Below are 6,000 nucleotides of genomic sequence, written 5' to 3' on the forward strand. Positions count from 1 at the left end.
CCGTGGTGACACGATTCTGTGGATCATCCCACGGGAGCAGCAGGGAGTGGCGCTGCCCCGAGCTCTGCTTGGCTGGGGCTCCCCAAAAGTGCTTCCCTGTGCTGAGCCCCGCTGCTCCCAGAGTCCGCAGTGGGACTAAAAGACATCCTGACCTTCAGCCACGGCCCAGTCTCTGGAATAAAAAAAAAAACAACAAAAAACCCAAACTCCCCCAAAAGGTTGACAAAGGTAGCCTTCATCAGGCTGGATACAGACACTCTGATAGCGTCAAAATAGCAATGCAGGTATTATTGGCATACTCATTTAATAGCTTCCATCACGTTAAAAAAGTAACTTTTCACACCTCAAATTTCAGCTTTTATTGTCAGTCACACTTACTAAAGACTGTAGGTTTTCCACTCGTACTTTAAAATTTGATGTAACCGAAGAGACAACCACAAAAACTGCTCTACCAGGATGAATAAGCCACAATTCCCTTAAAGCAGGCCTAATAAAGATGTATCACAAGTATTTCTGGTCTAGTTTTAAAAAGTAACAGAATGTGTCATATGCTTGTTCCTTTAACAACTCCGGCAGCAAATGCAGACAAAATTAGCCGAGTGGAGTTAATTTTCTTTGGATCTTTGCCATCTGTCCTGCCTGAAAACCTCGCATCCGTTCTGAGAAGCACGTTCAGACCGATTGAAAATCAGGGTTATTTCGGGATCACGTTTTTAGAGGCTCAGAAGGCAGGATTTGGTTTTTGGTTTGTCCTTCCCCATGGGCAGCAGAGGGAGCCCTCGTTCTACACAAGAGTATTCGGTGCTCATCGTTAAACCAGAAAACAAAACAAAAAAAATTTTTTTTTTTTCTGCCGCGCAGTATGCTCTCCCAGATGAAGCTTTAATCTATATCGTACATCTCTGCTGCTGTAAATTCATGCTCCATTATACCACCATATGCTTGGCTTCGCTCAGAGAAAGCTGCAATAATCCTAATACTTCATCTCGCTTTATAGATATTTGTGTTGTGGGTTTCACTGCATATTGTTTGCTCACACACTTAAAGGTTATGTTTTAATAAGTTGTTCTGGATGAGTTTATTAACAGGGAGCTGGCAGTTGATGAGTTTCTGTGTTTTGGGGAGGTGTTGTAGTTATTGTCAATTACGATACAAGCTCAGGAAGAAAAAAGGGAGAGTTTGGTTCTTAACGAAATCCGGAGGCAACAGTGCTCTTTAGGTTATATATAATTTTTGGCTCGTCAGCTGCCTGGTTTCTTTTTCAGCTGCTTCCAGGTACAGATAATTTCCTCTGCTAACTCTTAAGCTGTTAACAAAAGGATGGACCAAGGTTTTTCCAAGTCAGTTGTTTATAGTTTCAGAACCTTTAGTTGTTATGCAGAAATAGTGGATTCCTGAAAGTTCTAGACACTTTTGATATATCCACAGAATTCTGTGTATCATTTATGTTGATGAAGGATGGTAAAGAGAAAAGAAATGCTTTAAAAATATTTTTCCCCCCTATTTTTAAAATTTATATTCTTTAGGAATGTCAGCTGTCAAAAATACTCAGTATGAGTTGGTTTGCAAATAATAATGCACTATGTGTACATTAGGAATTCAGCAGTGTTATCAGGACTACTTGAGATATGTAAAAATCTCCAGGAGATCACTTTCAATATCCTTCACAAGCCCTTTGAGACTCAATTTCAAACACTAGAGGGCTCAAGAAAAGCTGCTGATTTTTTTCCCCAAGGTTTTAATCATTATAAATGGTGTCTTTCTTTAAGTAATGCTCACATTGACTTCCTAGTCATCCTCGGAATGACACCGTATTAGAGTCATAACAGAATGCATGAAAAACTCATGAACAAAGTATCTCATTCCTCAAGCAATTGTAAATAAAGCAAAACACTGATGGTTGTGGCAACACTGCAAACTCTGTGTTTAGCACTTCTGCTTTGAAGATACACTGGAAATCCCTGCTTGATGAAATCCTTGCTTAGTGATCTCTGGCCTAAATTAAAATTTTAATAAAAACTAATCACAGAAACATTGCTATAAAAAATTGGCAAATATTGCACGCCTTCAAAATAAGCATTGCAAGATTTTTCCACCTTACAGAAGCTGAAGATACTTTAAGAAAAGTGATATTTAAAAAAAAAAAAAAGGAAAACTGAACTATGTTTGATGAGAAAGAAAAATTTACAGCGAGTGGAAATGACAATCTTCAATAATTAACAGTGAATTCTATGCATCTAATTAGTAATTATACAATAACATTGTGCCTGTTCCAAAGCTTACTGAAGCCATAGAAGATTTCCCCTTCAATTTTTGTTGTCTCATAAAAAAACACACCAATGCAGACAAGGATTATTTGCAGTGCAACACTCTGAATGGTGCCTCAGCAGTGGGCACTAATAAATAAATATATATTTCATGAGAAACATTGTGCCCAGGCTGGATCATGGCTTTACAAAGATTTGTATGCAATAATAGCAAAATACAGTAGAATAGATTTGGAAATGGAATGATGTCCGTGTGTGATGAGATCTCAGATTGTAAAAGACAGGAGTGAGAAAAGAAAAATGTTACTCTTTGCAATTTTGTTGAGAGACTTTTTAATTACATTCAATTTCAAAGACTAAATAGCAAATGTTTTGTACGAACATAATCCATACAGTGCCATCAGATGTGAGGAGCACATTCAGCTGTTTCCTTATGCTATATATATATATATATATATATTTATATATTTAAAGTGGGATACAGAGGCTGTGATGGTATCTTACAGATGTCAGTAGGAACTGAATGGGGGTTTAAGTCCAACCTGTAATCTGCTTGAGTTCATGTATAATTTTCAGTCCACTGAAATGACTATACATATATATATATGTGTGTGTATATATATATATATATATGTATGTATATATATATATGTGTGTATATATATATATATATATATATATATATATGTATATTTCCTATTTTAGGATTGCCATCACTCTTGGATTTGCTCTGCTACACAGGTGTCCACAGTTATTTTAATCTGGCTGAAGCCATTAATGGGATTTTTATTACTATATATGTGCTCTTACGCCTTCATTTTTTAAAACATCTGTGTTAATTTCTTTTTATTTTTTTATTTTTTCCATTCTCAAGAAGTAGAGCATAAAAGCCTTTGAGTTTTTTGGCTTAAATCTTATGCTTCAGGTTGTTCATTCTTCTTCTGGGTATTGTACTTGTGCTCATGGGAAGCAGCTGTGTGTAATGATCTGGAGCACAGCAAAGCAAATAAAACAGGAACTCTGCATTATCAGCACATAAATGAAGTGAGGGTGGACTGTGGCTTAATTTGATTCCTGTTTTTCTTTTGGAATTGTGATATTTTCCTCTGATAATATTTACTATATTGTCGAATTTCAACAAGATTGAGCACTTAGTCACATATTTGTTGGTTTGGTTAATGAGGAATGTTGACTGTATTGTTTTACTGCCCCTTCTTAAAGACTTTTTTCCCATATTTCAGGTTCAGAGTAGGAATTAACTTGAGTGGGACAACTGTATTGACAGTTTAGAACCATTGCTGAGCAGGATAAGCACTGCCTGTAAGATCAGGATTGTCCTTCTTCCTTAGCTCTCCTTGCAGCTGAACATTGTTCTGAAACACGTTCCCCAGTTCCCAAAAAAATATCTGAACTATGAGTTACAAGGAGTAGGCAATTCAGAAATATCCCTCTAAGTTAAAGGGAAAGCTGTTGCAGTTACCAGTATTGTTTGTTTTGTTTAATAAAATTAGATACTCTCACTTTTATAGAAGTGTCCATTTAGGGGTTTTATAACTGTTGCTACATATGATGTGGAAGTTTACCTTTGTCCACCAGAATTACTTTTGCTTAAAAAAAAATCAACCTGAAATAAACCCTTTCATGTTCTTTGAACTTCCTAAATTTGAAGCATGACTCTATTAAAAGATACTGCTGTGTGAAAAAGAGATGCATTAAGCCCACAGTTCTCTCCTGGTAGTGAGTATATACTTGCTTTAGTAATAGACATGAACTAGTGTTGGTTTTTTATTTATTTTTGGAAATTACACAGGTATGAGATGCACTAGTTGTTTGGTTTTGGGTTTTTTTCATTGTTAAGTATTTATTGCATTGCAACTATTAAATTTTGCTGTAGCCTATGCAAAAATGTCTACTTTAAATGGTCTGGAACACTATTGGTTCTAATTATTTATTTAAGAGCCCATGAAATAAAAGATGCACATTAAAAATATTGAAGTTACCCATTTTACCTCACTGTTTGTTTCCCTTTTTGGCTGCTCTTTCACTGAGATGAAAAGAGAGACAGAGGAATAAACGGAGGGCAGATTTCACAGAAAGATAGAGATGGTGATTGAAAGACTGGAGCTGGGAGAGGAAAAATGAGACTGGGGTGAAAAGTAGTGCTTGCTCATGTTTTATTTCTGTCATTTGCCTTGGCCTGGGTCAAGGTGTGCTGAGAAGGCCTGAGCTGACTCCACAGAGCTTTGGCTGTTCCACACCCCTGTGAGCTGTTCTAGAAGAGGGGAGTGGAGCAGGACAAAAGTGAATATCCTAACTGTATTATGAGGAAAGCAGGGGATCTGCTGCCTGAGCAGGGCTTTACCTGCAGCTGTTTCCAACAGAATTAAACAAGAGGTAGACTGACTGCCTTCAGCTTGTCTCACCACACTTTCATATCACATGAAAGATTAATCTTCACAGAGGCACCGTTCCTCACTGATTCCTTGGCTGTACAAACAATATTTTCTCTGTGTCCCCTGTACAGCAGCCATAAGCTTTGGTTTTCAAATTTCCAGCATTAATATGCTTGAGTATTTTTATCATGTAAGAGCACAAAATGTAAGGTAGATAAATCAGAATACTAGTTTAGGGTTTATATCACTGTCAATCTTTAATTTTCAAAGATGAAGATGAGATAATTACTTTAAAGGTGGCTTCTGCCCTTGTTGGTAGCATATTATTTTTCATCACTGAGTAAACCAGAATATTTCTTATAATAATTGTTGTGATTGACACCCTTGCTAATTGTGATGTATAGTATAAGATACCTCAAATGAACCAGACACCAGTGCATGGTACTGTCACACTGTCTGGAGTTATTTAAACAAATGTTATTTTAAAACAATTGTTTATAGAAATCTCTTGTAAGTACCTTTCTGTTAAATGTGCTGATGTGTGATACTTCAAAATTTGCTTCCTTCTACCTGGGATCAAACCCCTCTCCAGCCCAGGAAGTCTCTATGGGGGAGTGTTGCACTGGACAATGGATCTAGGTCAGTCCATCTGTGGCTTTCAGAGCTGCTGCCCTTGGCAGATGAGGGCTCCCTGATTTTGTAGCAGTTGTCAGCTCCAGACCCTGGAAGCCTTCACATCCCAAGCCACAGGGCTGCAGTCCAGTGATGTCCTTCCCAGAACTGGGGAATCTGGAAGACCAGGTTTCTACGCAGCCTTTTAGGCCAGATGCTGGGCAGCTCACCAGAAGCCTGCCTGGCTTCTGCTGGAAGCTGGGCAGAATGGATTCACATACATTTTCTCTGCCAAATCTGCACATTCTGACAATGTAATTTGTTCTTCTGATCCATTCTGCTGAGGTAAAAATAGTCTGGGTTTCACACACAGAGAAACATGATGACCAAAACAAAAGATACTGAAGTTATGGAGAATTATGCTTGTGAATAGGAAAGACAAGCAAGAATGAATGGGTTCTTTATGTTTATTACATGTATACAAATAATGGGAAAAAAATTGCAACAGGGTTTACTAAGATTTAGTGTTGGGCATATGTATTCATTGTATTTTATGTATTGAATGTGAAAACAGCAGTCTGCTTCTCACAGACATTTTATTTAGACAGTATAGGATGGGAGATAGTTTTGAGAAAAATGAGTGTTTAGAGAGTAGGATAAAGTCATGCAAAAATCATTATTTAAAAACAATGTTAAATTACCTTTTTTGTGTCAGTCACAAGTCAAAA

This window comes from Poecile atricapillus, chromosome 10, assembly GCF_030490865.1.
Source record: "Poecile atricapillus isolate bPoeAtr1 chromosome 10, bPoeAtr1.hap1, whole genome shotgun sequence".
In the NCBI taxonomy this organism is placed as follows: domain Eukaryota; kingdom Metazoa; phylum Chordata; class Aves; order Passeriformes; family Paridae; genus Poecile; species Poecile atricapillus.